Genomic DNA, 21,224 nt, shown 5'->3' with positions numbered 1-21,224 from the left:
AAGGTAACAAGCAGATAAATGTTTCAAATTGCAAGTTTGTGAACAGTGGAAATGCTAACACTATATTCAATAATAACCAATACACAAACAGAGCAAACATTCATTCTGTGATTGTCATGTCACATATAGCAAGCACAGATATTTTGGTGCAATATCATCTCTGCATACCTACTAGAACAAATGTTGATAGTAGCCAGAGGATGTCATGTATTAACAGCACAATGCAACTGGAAAGAATGTTCATATTTTGTTTACTATAGTGCAAAAACAGAAATCAGAGGAAATCTTTGTAAAATATGGAAAATATGACAGGCATAGAGAGTGACTGGAGAGAGGGAAAGGAAGGTTCATATTGTGTTTACAACAACATCACTCACACAGAGCAACTAAAGGAAATGTTCAGATGGTAATTACAATATCATTATTTCACTAACCTGTTGCAAATGGAGGAAATGTTCGTACTGTGATTATGATATCAATCAGAGAGCAGTGTTGAGACCAGAGGAAGTGCTTTCAATAACTCACATAGCAACAAGAGGATTTGTTTCAAGCTATAGTTATAACATCATGTACACAATTTCAATCAGAACAAATGCTCCTGTTGTGGTTACAATGACACAAACAGCAAGTATGAACCTTTTACTAATGTAATGCGTCAGACAGTATACTGTCTTTACAAGATTAACAAAGCGATTCAGCAATCACAATATCACTGGCACACAGCAACAGCAGGTAAGTTCATAGTTTAAATCATAAATTCACCAAACACAACCAGAGGAAATATTTATAGAGAGTGCAAAAATCATGATACTCGCATAACCAAACTAAGTGTTTATATTTTGTGTGCTCAGTATCATTTGTACATAACAAGCAGAGGAATTGTTCACACTTATTATAATTTGAGTAATAAATAGCAGCCAGAAGAACTGGTTTTGAAGTAAGCAAAATATCTGCAAGACATAGCAACAGAAGTAAATGCAAATACATTGTTTACACTATTAACACAGGATGCCAATGTTCATACTGTCATTATAATATTACCAGTACTAATCTCATGATATGTACAGAATGTACTTGTAATATCATTATCACATAGTACCTAAGAGAATTATTCAATGATTTTGATATTTGTAACAGGTAGCACAGCAAATCTTCATATTGTAATTATAACATCACTTGAATATAGCAACAAGCCCAAATGTTCACACTGTGAATGCAGTGTAAAAAAAGCAACAAGAGGAAGTTTCTAAACAGCTGTTATAATATCACCAACACCCCTGGATTGCAGGGAATATTCACTGGGATAAAACCTGATATTGGGCACGGAGATCATGATGCAATTATAGTGCAGCCATAAATTTCATACTGCCTGTTAACTTAGATGATCATGGTGTGTAGCCCAATGAGAACTCAGTAGGTGGCCCGGGGTTGCATGAAGCTAGTGCCACTTGAAGCTAGCCCGCACTATTTAAAAGCCAGTCTGCAGCTCGAAAAATGCAATGCGAATTCTAGCTGCAGCAGGTGGTGGAACTTGTTGCAGAAATATCTCTGAGGAGAAGGATAAATGAACAAGGTACAGAATTTGTATCAAGCTCCTCTGTTGCAAAATCAGAGGTGGATCCCCAAGAGGAGAGGGGTCATCTGCCCACAGGGAGCCAGGAAGTCCTCCAGACAGACTGAGAAGACACAGGGAACAGATAACCATCAATTTCACTTCAAAAGCTTAACCTCAAGGACTTGCCAGAAAATGTTTAATTACCTCAATTGAGTAGTCAAGGTCAATGATTACATAATCAAATGTCACATGGTCCTTAAACTGAACCACTAGCTTCATACAAAGATTCTTTCATTCCTTTATGAACAGTATCTATCAAACATTATCAGGAGGTATGCGACTCCAGGTTATAGTCCAACAGGTTTATTTGAAATCACAAGCTTTCGGAGCGGTGTTTCTCAGTCAAATGACTTCACCTGACTCCAGGTAGGACTATAACCTGGAGCGCGTGACGTCTGACCTTGCCTGCCCCAGTCCAACCCCTGCATCACATCAAGCGTAAGTCTGACCTCACTGAACTTCTCACATTAAGCAATGCTGCAAACCTTACACCAACACATTTCAGATTGTACACGATGCCGTTTATTCAACCATAACAAGAGCATCATCCAAAACATATCATACCATGCCATGCCTAGTGAGAGGTTGTCTCTTTGGGAGGGCAAGGTAGCTCATAACAACAGAGAATGCATCGCTTAACTGGTGCCGGAAGTGTTGGAGGGACAGGACCTGTTAATAGATTCTGTTGTCAGGTTGGTCAAACAGAAATGAAGAGACATAGACATTCTTTGTGCAGGGAGTTTATTGACTATATATCCAAAGTTCTCACTCCCAGTTTCAGCTCTTTTTTATATATATCTACAAGTGCTATTACACACAACCAAATGGCTTTTCCCACCACTAAATCACCTGTGACAATTTTCAGCCATCACCTTTTCCCTTTGAACCTCAATGACTTGTTATATTAACAGGCATGGTGGAGTGATCATGACTGAAGCCTTGACTCAGGGCATAGAAGATGGTTACAATGTTTTTATCTAATCAGCCACATCAAACCTCTCTTCTCCCCTCTTATCAGAACCTGGTCAGGGTTAGAAGCTTCTGATAGTATAGGTGTGTATCTATTGCTTTAATCTCTTTCCACCTACCCTATTTCTGCCCTTGTACCTTACTACTTTCAGAACTGCTACCTGGTCAAATACTTAAGTAGGAGGAGGAGGAGGACACTAATAATGGAGAAACACCATTCCTCAATCTCACACTCACAACCCCTGGCACTGTGCAAAATTTAGAGAGAGTAATAGGGGTGCGATGTGTTTATGAGGTATCTTGAAGGACAAGCAACCTGCAGCCAGGACAGGGGAAAGAGCCAGCTTCTCAGAATGAGGGGTTGTATACAGGTTGTGCTCCACAGGACTCAAAAGAGGATTTAGATGGGATGATGCAAAGTAAAAGCTGGTAGACTTGAACAATGAGAAACGTTGTGCTTTGGCAGGCTTGGCAATCACAAACAAGTAGCGCAGTGGAGTCTGGTGCAGTTGGCACAGCTTTGTGCAGTGATGGAGGACATTCTTTCCAGCAATGAAAGTGCTGCAGTTGCAGACATTGATTTCATGCAGACCTTCAATCAGATAGGTCTGATGACCAATATCTCAGCTTCCATTGCAGCACAGCAGTATACCTTTGGGAATCTTGATTCCAGACCTATTTAGATCTCATAACATCAAATCAAAATAGGCAAATAAACCTTCTGGTTTAACAGACTCTGATAACTGATGTATCAAGGCTGGTCTGGTTAGTACTGGTGAGGTTAGTAACAGCACATAATATATTTTGGCTGGGAAATTAACAGTAACTGGGTAGCATTACTACACATGGAACTTGCCAAGTCCTGAAGCACAAAGCTGCCAGGCAGAGCTCAAGTGGGGAGAAACAAGATCAGGGAGGAACCTAATTGATTTGTCTCAACAATCTCCCAGTCATGGGTGCATCTAGTGATGTCTGTATTGGTAGGAACAACGAATGCACGCTCCTAATGAAGACTACTGGTCCCATCACGCTGTTGGTTTGTGTGCTGTTATGAGTCCTAGTGGTCGTAGTAGTCTGGCTGTCAGCTCAATTCTACAATGTATTCGTCAAAAACGGATACCCCCGCAATTTCATCAACAGAGGCCTATGGGAAAGATAACGGAATGAGGACATGCCACAACCCAAAGGACTAGCCACGTTACCATCCATCAAGAACATTTCTGAACTGCCAGCCAGACTACTGCGACCACTAGGACTCATAACAGCACACAAACCAACAGCAACTCTCCGACAACAACTCACCAGGACAAAGGACCCGATATCCAGCATGAGCAAAACCAATGTAGTGTACAAAATCCCATGCAAGGACTGCACAAAACACTACGTAGGACAAACAGGAAGACAGCTAACGATCCGCATCCATGAACACCAACTAGCCACGAAACGACACGACCAGCTATCCTTAGTAGCCACACACGCAGATGACAAGCAACATGAGTTTGACTGGGACAACACTACTATTATAGGACAAGCCAAACAGAGAACAGCCAGAGAATTCCTAGAGACATGGCACTCATCCACAGATTCTATCAACAAACACATCGACCTGGACCCAATATACCGGCCACTGCAGCGGACAGCTGGAACTGATAACCGGAAGCGGCAGATTCAAACCACTGTAAATGCCGGAGGAACCAACACAGAAGCACTTCGCAGGAGGCTCCCAAGCACTGAGGATGTCACCTACACAGGGGACGAAACGTCTGCAACACAAATTCCCAGCTCGGCGAACAGAACCACAACATATATTCAACAAACTTGCACAATCTCACGGCCTGGCATATCCCTCAATCTAACTTTGCTATCTAGCCAGGAAATCAATTTGGCTTCAATAAGGATTGTGGAAGAGTATGCCAGGAACAATACTCCATGCTTGGAAAAACCATGACACAGTGAACTAAAGATATCATTTCCCAGTAGGCATGTGATTTAAGTGATGTGCCTGGAGGATGCCTGTGATGTTAACTGATGGAGTGCTACAATGTTGATCTTTTACAACATACAGAGGAAAATAGACCAAGTTATCAGAACTGAAAGGTGGCTTGAGCCATCTGTACTGGAAAGAAATTTCTCGGCCATCAGAAAGAGGAAAGGAATCCTGGCACTCAGAACTAGAAAGAAGCCTCTACACTCATCAAAACTGAAATAGTTAGTTAAAGCCTCAGAGAGCTGTATGTGGCATTACTTGAAGTACATGCAGGCACTGTGTGCACAGGATGCATGGGACGTGGGGAAACATCAATTGGTCAGTGGTGCTGTGGATGGGATGTCAGTTGTACTCCAGTTGGAGTCCTCCCTCAGGAGCACCTGGCAGAGGCAGGATATCATTGGAGGAGGATTGTTCCCACAGAACAACTTCCTCATCCTTCACCTCCTTGGCTCCTCTGAGTGGGAGTCTACCTGTACAGCAGGCCCAAAAAGAAAGCAGAGGACAGGTTCATAAAATGGTTTTTGAATATCATTTATACTTTAGAATCCTAGAATAAATATCTATATGATCCCGATATCAATAACTCATAGCAATCTGAGCGAATGCTTGTACTGTGACGATAATATCAGTTACACATAGCAACCAGAACAAGTATTCACACTGTTTAGAATACCACTAACATAAACACTGAAGCAAATGTTCGCACAATGATAAATACATTATGAATGCACTGAAGCCAATGTGTATACTTAATCTGCAATGACTGTATCACTAATGAGGGGCAGAGCTAATGCTTGCACTATTTTTACAATACCACTAACATGTTCAAGCTATGATTAGCAATTCATTAGCACAAAAACAGATGTTACTTCCGTATTTACAATATCATAGAGTTATACGGCCTTTGGTCCAACTCGTCCATGCTAACCAAATTTCCCCAATCAAACTAGTCCCACTTGCCTGGCTCATATCCCCCCTAAATCTTTCCTATTCATGTACCTAACCAAATGTCTTTTAAGTGTTGTAACTGTACCTGCATCTACCACTTCCTCTACCAGCTCATTCCAAATACAAACTACCCTCTGTATGAAAAAGTTTCCTCCCACATATTAAAGCGTTTGGTATGCTTTCCTTTATTGGTCAGAGCATTGAGTACAGAAGTTGGGAGGTCATGTTGCAGATATACAGCACGTTGCTTAGGCCACTTTTAGAATATTGCGTGCAATTCTGGTCTCCTTCCTATCGGAAAGATATTGTGAAACTTGAAAGGGTTCAAAAAAGATTTACAAGACTGTGCCAGGATTGGAGGATTTGAGCTATAGGGAGAGGTTGAATAGGCTAGGGCTGTTTTCTCTGGAGCATTGTAGGTTTATAAATCATGAGGGGCATGGATAGGATAAATAGACCAGGTCTTTTCCCTGGGGTGGTGAGTCCAGAATTAGAGGGCATAGGTTCAGGGTGAGAGGGGAAAGATATAAAAGTGACCTAAGGGGTAACTTTTTCGCACAGAGGGTGGTGCGTGTATGGAATGAGCTGCCAGAGGAAGTGGTGGTGGCTGGTACAATTGCAACATTTAAAAGGCATCTGGATGGGTATATGAATAGGAAGGGTTTAGAGGGATATGGGCCAAGTGTTGGCAAATGGGACTAGATTAGGTTAGGATATCTGGTCAACCTGGACGAGTTGGACCGAAAGGTCTGTTTCTGTGCTGTACATCTTTATGACTCTAATCCAAAGATGTGCAGGTTAGGTGAATTGGCCATGCTAAATTGCCAAGTGTTCAGGGATGTGTAGGTTAAGTGCATTAGTCAGGGATAAAAGTAGAGTAATAGGGTAGGGGAATGGGTCTGCGAGGGTTATTTTTCAGAGGGTCAGTGTGGACTGGTTGGGCCTGTTTCCACACTGTAGGGATTCTATGATTCTAAATCTTTTTCCTCTCTCCTTAAAAATATGCCCCCTCATTTTGAACTTACATTTAGACAATAAAGGAAATGTTCTTTAAGTAATCACTTACGAATAACAAACTTACATCGATCAGAAGTGCTCTTAATATGATGACAGTATCATTAATACAGAAACAAGAGGAGATCATCCATACTTCAACTCAAAATATTAGTAAGGTAACAGTAGTAAAAAACATTCATACTCTGTTGTGAGTTCTCTAGTATATTGTGAGGAGTGAAACTATTCATTGTGTGATTACAACACAATCTGCAAAGGAGGCACTATGAGCAAATATTCACATATATTTGCACGAATAACAACATGTTGAAATCAGTTGAGATACAGTCTCATGATATCAGGGTCAAATATGCACATGGAATCCTCTTGTCTATTTCCACCTTTTCAAAGAATAAGTACTCCTTCATGCTGAGTACCATCTGGAAGAAGCATTCTGGGTAGGAAGTGTTGACGTGTAAAGAGTATATACTCTGGGTGGGGTGCTTCAGTATCCATCAAGTCTGGCTCAGTAGCACTACGATTGAGAAAACAAATTAGGCTTGAAGATGGTGGTCAGGGAAATAATATTTCCTGAAAATGCATCTACTGAAGACTGTACAGGAGTAACTACTTGTGGAGATAAAGTCCTGCCCTCACTTTCAGGATATACACACAATAGAGTTGCATAGTCCAGCAACCTAAATGGGTTAGATTCAGAATAATAACAGCTCAGAACTGGATAGGTATGAGGGCCGTCAGCAGCCCAGAATTATATTCAACCACAGTCAGTAATCTCATGTCTTAGGTATATCCAACACACTACTACAAAACCAAAAATATTGAAGTGTTAACCTGTAGAAGATAGAACTGAAGATATTTGTCTACCGAACAGTAGAAGCAGCATGTGTTGGATGGAGACAAGCAATGCCACAACCAAAGGTCAGGTTGAAATTTTTACTGTCTGGTCACATGGAGTCATAGAGTCATAGAGATGTACAGCATGGAAACAGACCCTTCAGTCCAACCCGTCCATGCCGACCAGATATCCCAACTCAATCTAGTCCCACCTGCCAGCACCCGGCCCATATGCCACCATAAATAAGGAGGCTGCATGAAATCATCATCCTCAATGACGGTTCAACTCAGTATATTGTTATAAAAGGCAAGGGTGTGAAATACTTCCAACTATTTGTGCTGAACTTATGCCACTTGTGCTGAATTGTCGATCCATTTCAGTTTTCTAAGCATTCCATCATCACTGAAACTAATCGATTCATTTCATACCACATCATATTAAGAAATAGGTGGCTGTATTGTACAAAGGCTATGGGTCCTGACAGCGTCTTACATTGTAGTGCCGAAGACGGGCATTGCACACTCACTGTGCATCTAACAAAAACCAAGCTGTTCCAGTGAACTGGTATCTAGAGGATCAGGTGGAAAATTGCTACTGCAGGTCCACTTCACAAGAAGCAGGACAAATTCAAATTTGACCGCATCCACTCTCAATCATCAGCAAAATGAAGGAAGATGTAGTTGACAGTGATACCAAGCAGTACTTACTCAATAATGACCTGCTCAATGCTTTGTTTTTCAATGAGGTGAGAAGATCTACCATTGATCTTTCCCTCAGAACTGAACTCTCGTGGTGGTGAGAAGGCAGTGGGGTTTAGTTACACTACCACCCTGACAAAATAAGTACTATTCCCATTTTCGAGCTTGCAGGAGCAGAAACCTCCACTCATGGTCTCACTAATGTCTTGTATAGCAACAGCAAAACATCCCTACTTTTATATTCTATTTCCCCTACCATAAACGACAACATTCTATTTGTTTTCTTAAATCATTGCTGCACCTTCTTGAAACTTACGTTTCCTGGTCTCTCAGTATCTCAACAATTTAAATAATATGGTACATTTTTAAAAATTCTTCCTGCAAAAGTGACCAAGAACATATTTTCCCACATTACACTCCACCTGTCAAATGTTTGCCTGATCACTTAACCTGTTACTATTCCTTTGCAAACTCCTCATGTACATTTCACAACTTACTTTCCTATCAATCTTTGTGTCATCAGCAAATTCGGCAACTGTACATTAGTCCCTTCATCAATAATATTGAATGTAAGTATTTGGGATGCTGGCTGTAATCTCTTATGGTACTCCACTTGTTACATTTTGCCAACCCAAAAAGACCCATTTACGTCCAGTCACTATCTTCTGTTAGTTAATTGATCCTCGATTAATGTTAATTTGTTAACCCCCAAACCATGAGCTTATACTTTGTTTTGAAAGTGGCACTTTCTCAAACACCTTCTAGAAATCTAAACCACATCTACAGGTTCCCTTTTGTCCACTTTGCTTGTTAATTCCTCAAAAGAACACTAATAATTTAATCACACATGATTTCTCTTTCACGAGATATTGTCAAGTGCCAGATAGTTTGCGATTTTCTAAACCCCCTGTAAGAAGTTGCCTAACTGGACTGCAGGTTTTTGTTTTCTATCTCCATCCTTTTCTTGGAAAAATCAGTTTCATTGGCTGTTTTCCAATTTGATGGGACTTTTCCAGAATCTAAGAAATTTAGGAAAATTAAAATCAATGCAGCTGTTACTTCAGTGCCATTACTGTTAAGCAGGACCTGGGGACTTGTCAGCTTTGATTCCAATAATTTTCTTATTTTTCTTGTGATTGTAATTGTTTTGTTGCCTCTTTGGAACTTGATTCACAATTATTTCTGCAATGATATTTGTATTCTCGGGAATGAGGATAGATTAAAAATATCTGTTTATTCATCCATCACTATTTTCCAATATTAATTTTCCAGACACACTTTCTAATGGATCTAGCTAGCATTCTCTTGTGCTATAATTTCTTCCTTATTATTCTTTTAGGCGTTCTTTCCTTTTTCTTACTCTGTCCACCTTCTGACCTACCACCACTCTTCACAGAGTGATTTGATTTTTTTTGTTCAATTTGATACTATCCTGAATTTCCATGATGATCCATGGATGATGCATCCTTCTCCTAGAATTTTGCTGAACATATCTGAGTGTTATAAAAGATTCAAATGTCTGTCACTGCTTCTGTACTGACCTATCCTTTAAAATAATTTCCTAGTTCACTTTAACTAGGTCTGTCTTCATATCCTCATAATTACCCTTATGAAAGTTTCTAACTCTAGTCTTAGACCCATTCTTCTCTCCTGCAAACTAAATGTAAAATTCAATCATGTTATGATCACTGCTTCCGAGGGGTATGTTTATTATTGCATCATTATTTAATCTTGTAGTGGCAGATCTAGTATGGCCTGCTCTCTCATTGACTCTAAAACCTGCTGCTGTAAGATGCTGTTCTGAAAACACAGTCTATAATTGGTCTTATAATTTAACCCATTTAAGCCTGTCGATGAATTTGTGTCACACCCTGTTGACAGCCAATATATCTGTTCAGATGCAGTGCCCACAATGTAATGAGTACTCCAGAAGTGATTATGCTATTTTTCACACAGTTAAAGGAGGAAAATAGAGTCTCTGTGGAAATTGTCATTCAAAAGAGTGAATTTCTGACATTTCAACATTCCCTTAGTACTGATGTCAACTGAGGTGATCTGATTAATTCAAGAAGTGATGATATAACTAAAAGAGCCAAGATTGACAATGCATAATTATTATAGAATCACGAATACGTAACATCAGGAGGAACATTTCCCACCCAGATGAGGAAGCTTTCAAGTGGAGGTTGGTTTCAGGTGCTTACAGTCCAGCTTTTGGAAATGTTGATGGAAGGTTTGCTGAAGTAGCTGAAAGTTCATAAGACTCTGCATGGAGACATGAACCAACAGTTTCAGGAGAGGAGAGGAGGGATGGGGAAGAGGGAAGCAAATAAAATGTGGAAGAGAGGAAGCACACTCTTACAAACATTATACTGTCCACGATGACAATGTAGTTATCCTTTTAATGGCTAACATGCAGATAATTTGATCTGCAATTTTGCAAATGGGAAATACATGACAAGAAAAGGCATACACAGTCACGTTTCTCTGAGTAACTGCTTTTACAATGATAGCATTCATAGTTTAAGCAGGCATTCAGCCTTCATTCAGTTGGAAATTTAAGCCGATGGTTCAGGAAAGGTCACACCCCACAATCAGATTCTATTCGGCTTAAGTATTTTGTTATACACACCCTGCCTTATTTCCAACATATGAGATTAACTTTAGTATCATCTTTCAAAGCATTTTCATATCTTTTTTTAAAAATGTCAGGAGAATGAGCTATTTTGGGATACTCAAGAGAGTCTATTTTTTCTCTATTTCCCTCAGCAATATTCTCCATTCCCTTTACTTCCAAAGGCATTCAAATGTGATGTGGAGAAATAGATAGTACAGTTTTGTCTACTGTTTAAAATCACCAAAGTTAATGGAAATAATGGAGCCTTACATGTAAAACAGGTGGACGGAAAAGTGAGGATTGCAGATGCTGCAGATCAGAGTCAAAAGTGTGGTGCTAGAACTCCCCCTTGGACTCTGCCAAGGCCATTAAAGTCCTGGGTCTCTGCCACCACCAGATTCTAGCCACCCGACGCTCAGAGGAAGAACGCCTCATCTTCCGCTTTGGCACTCTCCAACCATAGGGGATCAATGTTGATTTCACCAGTTTCCTCATCTCCTCTACCCCCACCTTATCACAGATCCAACCCTCCAACTTGGCACTGCCCTCTTGAAACCCTATCTGTCTACCTGTCCATCTTCCTTCCCACCTATCCACTCCACCCTCCTCTCTGACCTATCACCATCACCCCCCACCTGCATCTACCTATCACATTCCTAGTTACCTTCCCCCAGCCCCACCACCCCCTCCCATTTATCTCTCGGCCCCCTTGGCTTTCCCCCTCCCCCCAACATCCCTGATGAAGGGCCTATGATTGAAACGTTGACTCTCCTGCTCCTCGGATGCTGCCTGACCTGCTGTGCTTTTCCAGCATGTAAAATGGGCTGTCAACGTGCTATGGATTAGTGGTGCTGGAAGGGCACAACAGTTCAGGCAGCATCCGAGGACAGGCAAAATCTGAGGACAGGCAAAATCGACGTTTCGGGTAAAAGCCCTTCATCAGGAATAAAGGCAGAGAGCCTGAAGCGTGGAGAGGAGGGTGGGGGTGGGGAGAGAGTAGCATAGAGTAAATGCCTGTCCTCGGATGCTGCCTGAACTGCTGTGCTCTTCCAGCACCACTAATCCAGAATCTGGTTTCCAGCATCTGCAGTCATTGTTTTTACCTTGTCAACGTGCTATTACATGTTTATCATACAGCTGAATTTTTAATGATTGAATTGAAGCATATTACACTGTAAATGTAACTAATGAGGGAGGAATATATGAGACTAGCCTCCAAATAACCAAAACAATTAATTTTGGAAAGTACCTAGTTTTGGAACTTACTCAGTAGCAGTAGATTGTGTATTGAGATGTTGGAAAAATGTAACTATCACACTGAAGTGGACTGATCTTGATATATATTGAGGAGAGAAGTTTTGTTGAAATATCATTTACTTATGACTTTTAACATATATTTCCATGTAATATATTTGATATTATTAATTTATCAACATTAAATAATTCATTTATTTAAGAAAACCCAGCTTGCTAAAGTGTGGTTTGCCAGATCTACAATACTGGCTGGCATGATACATATGGCATAGAATTATTAGCTGTTCAGTTTTTGCTGTGATTGGCTTTGAACTTGCAATTAATATTTAAAACTCATTGCTAGATTATTCAGCCCATGTAGTCATGCTGTAGGATGACGTTGCCTGTAGCAAGAGACTAACTTCTTTAGCCCAAACTTGAATTCTTAGTCTCACCACAGAATCTGCCACCATTTGAGCAACTTGTCTTGATTGTTTGGAATTGTTTTGTAGCTTTCCAGAATTGATGTCAGGGGTTGAATAAGACTTCTTGAGTGCTGAAACAGGAGATGGCTGTTTAACAGAACTGATACATCTAACCTATCCTTCAGAATCTGCAAGTGTGCATTTTCTGCTACACAGTTAGTGAATGGCAGTGGAGCATGTTTAAAAGCAGGAATCATTGGCTGATTATTTTTGTCAGCTTTATCAGGGTACTGAGGACGGCTGATAAACCAATATTGATAAATATTTAAGGTTCCAAGTCAGAGCTAAATCTGTGATCCTGGTTTCCAGGTTTAAATTGCTGGATATTGTTAAGAGTTCACTCCATGAATGAGTCACCTGGGACACCTGATACTGTCTACTTCACCACATTTCTCAAAGCTTCTTTCTCCATTTCCTCCAATTCCAAAGCCATTGAATGCATACTGGAGAACTATTCCAACTAGAGTGTCCAAAGCCAGCTATTTAATATGGGAGATATTACAAACAATGCAGAGTTAAATTCTCCTCTTACACTGTCACAGAGTGATGGAGATCTTCAGCACGGAAAGAGACCCTTGGTCCAACCCATCCATACCTAACAGATAAGTTCTTGGATCACTAGGGTATATTTTGTGGTAAACATAAATTCTACAAGAGAGACGGCTTGCACCTTAATAGGTTAGGGACCAGCATTCTGGCAGGCAGGTTTTCTACTGCAACACCGCTACATTTAAACTAAGTAGAGGGGGAGGAGGGGACAAGCAGGATGTTTAAAAAGGAAATTGAAGGGAAAGTTAGAACAAGAGAAGTCAAGAAAGACAACTTTCTTGAAGGAGCCATTGGGTATTAATGAGGCAGAAAACTCGGGAAGGCATCATGCTGTAAGGTTGAGTGAAATAGGAGTTGATGGGAAGGGTGAGAGCAGTAACAAATTAAAAATACTATACATGAATGCACGAAGCATTAGACATAAGATGGATGAGCTTGAGGCTCTTTAGGAAATTGGCAGATACGATATTGTGGGGATAACTGAGACGTGGCTTCAAGTGGACAGGGCCTGGGAAATGAATATTCAAGGCTACACGTGCTATCGTAAGGACAGACTGACGGGCAGAGGGGGTGGGGTGGCCCTTTTGGTAAGGGACGATATTCAGTGCCTTGCGCGGGGGGACCTAGAGTCAGGAGATGTAGGGTCAGTGTGGATAGAGCTTCGAAATACTAAGGGTAAAAAGACCCTCTTGGGAGTCATCTACAGGCCTCCAAACAGTAGTCTGGATGTCGGATGTAAGTTAAATCAGGAGCTGAAATTGGCCTGTCGCAAAGATGTCACTACAGTTGTTATGGGGGATTTTAACATGCAGGTAGACTGGGAGAATCAGGATGGTGTTGGGCCTCAAGAAAGAGACTTTGTGGAGTGCCTCAGAGATGGATTCTTAGAGCAGCTGGTGCTGGAGCCGACCAGGGAGAAGGCAATTCTGGATCTGGTATTGCGTAACGAACCAGAATTGGTCAGAGACCTCGAAGTGAAGGAGCCATTGGGAAGTAGTGACCATAATACAATAAGCTTCAATCTGCAATTCGAGAGGGAGAGGATACAGTCGGAAGTGACAGTACTTCTGTTAAATAAAGGGAATTATGGAGCTATGCGGGAAGAGCTGGCCAAAGTTCAATGGTGCAATACCTTAGCAGGGATGACCGTGGAGGAACAATGGCAGATATTTCTGTGTATAATGCAGAAGTTGCAGGATCAGTTCATTCCTAAAAGGAAGAAAAATCCTAGGAGGAGGCATGGGCGGCCGTGGCTGACGAGGGAAGTAAAGAAACATATAAAGTTAAAAGAGAAAAAGTATAACATAGCTAAGATAAGTGGGAAAACTGAGGACTGGGAAGCTTTTAAAGAGCAACAGAGGATTACTAAGAAGGAAATACGCAGAGGAAAAATGAGGTACGAAGGTAAACTGGCCAATAATATAAAGGAGGATAGTAAAAGCATTTTTAGGTATGTGAAAGGCAAAAAAATGGTTAGGACAAAAATTGGGCCTTTGAAGACAGAAACAGGGGAATATATTACTAGGAACAAAGAAATGGCAGAGGAATTAAAAGGGTACTTCAGATCTGTGTTCACTTGGGAAGACACAAGCAATCTCCCTGAGGTAACAGTGGCTGAAGGACCTGAACTTAAGGGAATTTATATTTGCCAGGACTTGGTGTTGGAGAGACTGTTAGGTCTGAAGGTTGATAAGTCTCCGGGGCCTGATGGTCTGCATCCCAGGGTACTGAAGGAGGTGGCTTGAGAAATCGTGGATGCGTTGGTGATTATTTTCCAGAGTTCAATAGATTCGGGGTCGGTTCCTGAGGATTGGATGGTGGCTAATGTTATACCACTTTTTAAGAAAGGTGGGCGAGAGAAAGCAGGAAATTATAGACCAGTTAGTCTGACCTCAGTGGTGGGAAAGATGCTGGAGTCTATTATAAAGGATGAAATTACTGCACATCTGGATAGTAGTAACAGGATAGGACAGAGTCAGCATGGGTTTATGAAGGGGAAATCATGCTTGACTAATCTTCTTGAATTTTTTGAGGATGTAACTCTGAAGTTGGACGAGGGAAATCCAGTAGATGTAGTGTACCTGGACTTTCAGAAAGCTTTTGATAAAGTCCCACACAGGAGGTTAGTGAGTAAAATTAGGGTGCATGGTATTGGGGGAAAAGTACTAGATTGGATTGAAAATTGGTTGGCTAATAGGAAACAAAGGGTAGTGATAAACTGCTCCATTTCAGAATGGCAGGCAGTGACCAGTGGGGTACCGCAGGGATCACAGCTTTTTACAATATATGTTAATGATATAGAAGATGGTATCAGCAATAACATTAGCAAATTTGCTGATGATACAAAGCTGGGTGGCAGGGTGAAAAGTGATGAGGATGTTAGGAGATTACAGGGTGACCTGGACAAGTTAGGTGAGTGGGCAGATGCATGGCAGATGCAGTTTAATGTGGATAAATGTATGGTTATCCACTTTGGTGGCAAGAACAGGAAGGCAGACTACTACCTCAATGGAATCAATTTATGTAAAGGGGTAGTACAGAGAGATCTGGGTGTTCTTGTACACCAGTCAATGAAGGCAAGCATGCAGGTACATCAGGTAGTGAAGAAGGCTAATAGCATGCTGGCCTTCATAACAAGAGGAATTGAGTAAAGAAGCAAAGAGTTTCTTCTGCAGCTGTACAGGGCCCTGATGAGACCACACCTGGAGTACTGTGTGCAGTTCTGGTCTCCAAATTTGAGAAAAGACGTTCTGGCTATTGAGGGAGTGCAGTGTAGGTTCATGAGGTCAATTCCTGGAATGGCAGGATTACCTTACACTGAAAGACTGGAGCGACTGGGCTTGTATACCCTTGAGTTTCGAAGATTGAGAGGGGATCTGATTGAGACGTATAAGATTACGAAAGGATTGGACACTCTGGCAGTAGGAAACATATTTCCACTGATGGGTGAGTGCCGAACCAGAGGACACAGCTTAAAAATAAGAGGTAGACCATTTAGGACAGAGCTCAGGAGAAACTTCTTCACCCAGAGAGTGGTGGCTGCGTGGAATGCTCTGCCCCAGAGGGCAGTGGAGGCCCACTCTCTGGATTCATTTAAGAAGGAGTTGGATAGAGCTCTCAAAGATAGTGGAATCAAGGGTTATGGAGATAAGGCAGGAACAGGATACTGATTAGGAATGATCAGCCATGATTATATTGAATGGCGGTGCAGGCTCGAAGGGCAGAATGGCCTACTCCTGCACCTATTGTCTATTGTCTATTGTCTATATGGGAGAAAGTGAGGACTGCAGATGCTGGAGATCAGAGCTGAAAATGTGTTGCTGGAAAAGCGCAGCAGATCAGGCAGCATCCAAGAAGCAGGAGAATTGACGTTTTGGGCATGAGCCCTTCTTCAGAAATGAAGGCTCATTCCTGAAGAAGGGCTCATGCCCGAAACGTCGATTCTCTTGCTCCTTGGATGCTGCCTGACCTGCTGCGCTTTTCCAGCAATACATTTTCATACCTAACAGATATCCCAACCTAATCTAGTCCCATTTGCCTATACTTGGTCCATACTCCTCTAAACCCTTCCTATTCACATAACCATCAGATGCCTTTTAAATGTTGTAATTGTACCAGCCTCCACCACTTCCTCTGGCAGCACATTCCATATAAGCACCAACCCCTGCATGAAAACGTTGTGCCTTAGGCCCTTTTATATCTTTCCACTCTCACCTTAAACCTATGGCCTCATGTTTTGGGCTCCCCTACCATATGAAAAAGATGTTGGCTATTCACTCTATCCATGCCCCTTGTGATTTTATAAACCTCTATAAGGTCACCCCTCAGCTTCCTGTGCTCCAGGGAAAACAGCCCAAGCCTATTCAGTCTCTCCCTATAGCTCAAACCCTCCAACTCCTTGTAAACTTTTTCTGAACCCTTTCAAGTTTCACTAATCTGCAACAATCACCGAACAACAATTTATATGGGAACTTTCCATTTTTTGTAACTCTGAGGTAAGTAGAAATGTTCCCCATTACTGATCAGGCAGAGAGTGGAAAATACAGTTGTGACTGGAAGTTAAAAAGGACACTTTTCCATGTCTATTTGGCAGCAAGGATTCAAAATATTTATAAAAGGATTGGAAAAGGGAAAGCTGGCGAGTTCAAAAAGATATTTAACCTCAAACTATTAGCTTTCAAAACTTATAGTGGCATAATGTATCATGCATCTTATTTAAACTGGGGTTAGTGTTTGCTAAGCTCAGTGTTAAGTTTTTTTGATTTTATAACTTCAGCAGAAAGAGCATTGTGAGCTCACCAAACGAGTCCTGAATAGTGTCTTTGAAATTAGTTTGTCAAAGAGGCGATGTCAACACCACAATGTACTGTTAACTGATTTGTGTGGTTTGAAGTAAACAGTTCATCTTTTTTATCATTTAGCCTTATTGTGTGCCCCCTTGTTGAATAAACTACCTCCCTGAAGCATTGTCAGGAAGACACCTGTGAGCAGTATATCATTCCTGTTTGTGTTGGTTTGGGCCCTTTAATCTGACCCAAAGTAGCCCAATCAGGGTCATATGTCTCAACTGTTAATCATGTTCACTGAATTTTCAAATGCCAGAAATTACTCAGGTATTCTCTACAGTGCTTTCTCTCACCTGCTCATTTAGTCAGAATTGGCTAGAATTTACTGTCAAAACTGCAGTCGATTTTCCATTTCTACCGAAGGTGGTCATTACTTGTGAGCATGGAGTTCTCAATAGTGCACACTAACAGGGCTGTAGATCCTGGCTGTCTACCTAAGTGGCTTTCTACAATGTGGGCAAGGGTGATTTTATCAGGACTGTCCAATCTTCTTTTGTTTTAGCAAGGTCAACTAGATTTTCAACACACTGAAATGCCACCAAAAGTTAAGACTGTGTGGTGATGCACATGTTGGACAAGTGATTAGCAGGAGTCTGACAGAGGAGCAGTCATTACCCAGAACATGTCCATCAAGGGTTAGCAACACTTAGTTATTCAAGACAGCAGTTTTGAAAGACAGATTTTTGTTTTAATGGCATTTCTATGGGTGGCATGGTGACTCAGTGGTTAGCACTGCTACCTCACACCATCAGGGACCTGGGTTCAACTCCAGCCTTGGGCGATTGTGTGTGGAGTTTGCACATTCTCCCAACATCAGTGTGGGTTTGCTCCAGTTTCCTCCCACAGTCCAAAGATGTGCAGGTTAGGTGGATTGACCATAGCGTCCAGGGATGCGCAGGCTAGCTGGGTTAGCCATTGGAAATGCAGGGACGGGATGCTGTTTGGAGGGTGGTGTGAACTTGATGGGCTGAATGGTTTGTCTCCTCACTGTAGAGATTCTACAATTCTAACATTGTTATTGAAAAATATCCGAACCAAGGCTTAATCTGGCACAGGATTCCCGAATCCTCTAGTCCAATTGTATCTAACTTAATGGTGCGGTGTATAATAGTGAGACCAATTGTACTTAAAACGAACTCCTGTGCTTGTTGAAGTATTCTGGCTCAGCTGCTTGATAGTTGGCGAAAATATGGCACCCACCAATTTTCAAGGTGCAGCCGAAAGGGCCTGTTTTTGAGTTTGCCGGCAGCAAATGGAAAATGGGGTAAAGGAGAGGGAGGAGGAAGTGGAAAGACAATGATGCTGTGTGAAAAGGTGAAATGCTGGTGGAAATCTCTGATATGGATCATGTAAACAGAGGGAACTGCTGTAAACTCGGACATCTGAACTACTTTGGATGAATCGTTGAGACTCTTAATGCAAAGAAGCACTGTCTGTTCATGTCAGGTCACCATATCCTTTGCTGCCTGTATTCTACACTATCTTCTCTCAAAGGATGCATCGCCACAAATTGAGATCACTCCCTAAGTAGCTCCTTCTCATTTTTCCTCACACAGTTCATGTCGGCGTGCCCCATTTCCCGAGTTGCACTTTCAAAGGAACCCTGGAATCTTTCTTGCTGGTCTATCTCACAAGCAGTGCCCAAGTTTATGTTGTGAAAACATGATCACTTCAGGATTTTTTCACCTGTCACATTTATGTGTATGCCCTCTCCATCAGACCGGAGCTCCAAATGAGGAATACTTAAATTCAGATTTTTTTTTTGTTTTTTGAAGTCCCTCAGCATTGGGCACTTTGTCCTTCCATTTGATTTCCATGATGTTGCAAAGGAATCCATAGAATCCCCACAGTATGGAAACAGGCCCTTCGACCCCAACAAGTCCACACGACCCTACAAAGAGTAACCCACCCAGACTCATTGCCCTATATTTACCCCTAACCACTGCACAACTTTGGATTGTAGGAGGAACCCAGAGCACCAGGAGGAAACCCACGCAGACACAGGGAGAATGTGCAAACTCCACGCAGACAGAATCCCAAGGATGGAATTGAACCTTGGTCCCTGGTGCTGTGAGGCAGCAGTGCTAACCACTGAGTCACCATGCCACCCATGCATCTCATGTAACATTTGTCCAATATATTTCATTGGCATATTCTAACCCAATATTAGATTTAACACAAATTTTGTAAACTTTAGCACTGTGAAATTAAACCATACATGTGCCACCAATTTTATAGAATTTATTTATATATCAAACTGCTTTAATCCTGGTTAAAGTCAGTAATTAGAAAAAATAACTGCAAAGCTTATTGGTTTACTTTTGCATGCCAGAAATGTATCTGCTTTTTACTGAAAGAATCTGCATTCACGTAAATATAATTGGACTTATGAAAGACAGAATTTTTTGTCGGGAGGATATTTAAGCTGGAGTTGTTGTCGGGAGGATATTTAAGCTGGAGAGGGTTCAGAAGAAATTTACCAAGACGTTTCCGGGAATGGAGGGTTTGAGTTGTAAGGAGAGGCTGGGACATTTTTCACTGGAGCATAGGAGGTTGAGAGGGGCCTTGCAGTGGTTTATAAGATGATGAAGGGTATAGGTAAAGGGAATGGCAGATGTCTTTTTACTAGGGTGGGGGATTTCAAGACTTGGGGACATACTTTTAAAGGTGAGAGGAGAAAGACTTGAAAAAAAAGGCATGAGTGGCATTTTCTTTTTTACAAAGCAAGTGCTTCGTGTGTGAAATTCCAGAGGAAGTACTGGATGCCACTACAGTTACAACGTTTAAAAGACATTTGGATAAGTACGTGAATAGGAAAGGTTTGGACAGATATGAGCCAAATGCAGGCAGGTGGAACTAGACAAAAGTGAGGACTGCTGATGCTGGAGATCAGAGTCTAGATGAGAGTGGTGCTGGAAAGGCACAGCAGGTCAGGCAGCATCCGAGGAGCAGGAAAATCGATGTTTCAGGAAAAAGCCCTTCATTAGGTGGGACTAGTCTAGTTTAGGATTATGGTCAGCATAGACTGGTTAGGCTGAAGAGTCTGTTTCCATGCCATATAGCTCTATGACTGTATGTTGCTCAATGTTGCTCGGAAATGTTGGGCTACTAACCAATCAACCTCTCTGATTGCTGACCTTGAGCCAAAAGTTGACCTCCAAGGCAGCATGGTTGATGGCCAGTGTTCTCAGCCATAAGACAAATATTGCTGACCACGTCTTTGTGACTGTTAATAGGGTGAACTGTCAGTGCATGATGATGAGGTCTTGCCTCTGCATCATAAGCAACCAGAAATTAGGATTGGACTAGTACTCCGCTGCTTTCAGAGTAGCAGTGAAAAAAATCTGACAGTTGAAAGCAAGAGGGCACTTGAGGCACACAGAAGCCACTGTGGAGCTATGATTGTGATGCTATAAATTGTGAGACCGAGACAGTAATTTGTGATGAGTAGGATCAGTGGGTTGAGCCCATCTACAAAGCCTTGCAATTACAGAAGAATTCTCATAAATCATGTCTCAATTGGCTGAAGTCTTGTCAATTGGCTCAAGTCTGGTGCATCGCCCAGAGGATCATTAGTCTGTGGAATTCTTTACCCCAGAGAGCACTGGAGGCATACTCATTTCATATTTTTAAAGCTGCATTCAATAAATTCTTTGAATAAGTCAAAAGCTTACAGGAAAGTAGAGTTATGGCGACATCAGATCATCCGTCAACTTGTCTATTTGCACACCTGATTCAAAGCACTGAGTGGTCTGCCTCTGCAAAGAACCAAGACTGGATATCACAGCAGGTCAGGCAGTAACCATGGAGAGAGAGCAAGCTAATGTTTTGAGTCCAGATGCCTCTTCATCAGAGCGGAAGTGTGGAGGGGGCAGCATTTATGTTATAGTTTGGGGGTGGGGCGGATGGGTGCTGCTGGAGAAAA

At 41.7% G+C, this 21,224-nt stretch overlaps 1 protein-coding gene across 2 annotated transcripts in view; it reads right to left on the bottom strand.

Annotated features, from left to right (window-relative positions):
* Positions 1-21,224, bottom strand: part of prickle1b (prickle homolog 1b) — a 148,923-nt gene that overhangs the window by 96,527 nt on the left and 31,172 nt on the right. Inside the window, exon 2 of one of the 2 annotated variants that reach the window (XM_087997443.1) lies at positions 20,974-21,057. The exons of the other annotated variant lie outside the window; for it this stretch is intronic. The gene's annotated coding sequence lies outside the window, so the exon portion shown is untranslated. The remainder of the gene's footprint in view (positions 1-20,973; positions 21,058-21,224) is intronic. 2 annotated transcript variants of the gene reach the window in all.

Source organism: Chiloscyllium plagiosum, unplaced genomic scaffold (genome assembly GCF_037043375.1).
Source record: "Chiloscyllium plagiosum isolate Xiang-an unplaced genomic scaffold, Cpla_swu_hap1 HiC_scaffold_19, whole genome shotgun sequence".
In the NCBI taxonomy this organism is placed as follows: domain Eukaryota; kingdom Metazoa; phylum Chordata; class Chondrichthyes; order Orectolobiformes; family Hemiscylliidae; genus Chiloscyllium; species Chiloscyllium plagiosum.
The sequence above is the reverse complement of the archived record's forward strand: the minus strand, read 5'-3'. Positions and strand labels throughout refer to the sequence as shown.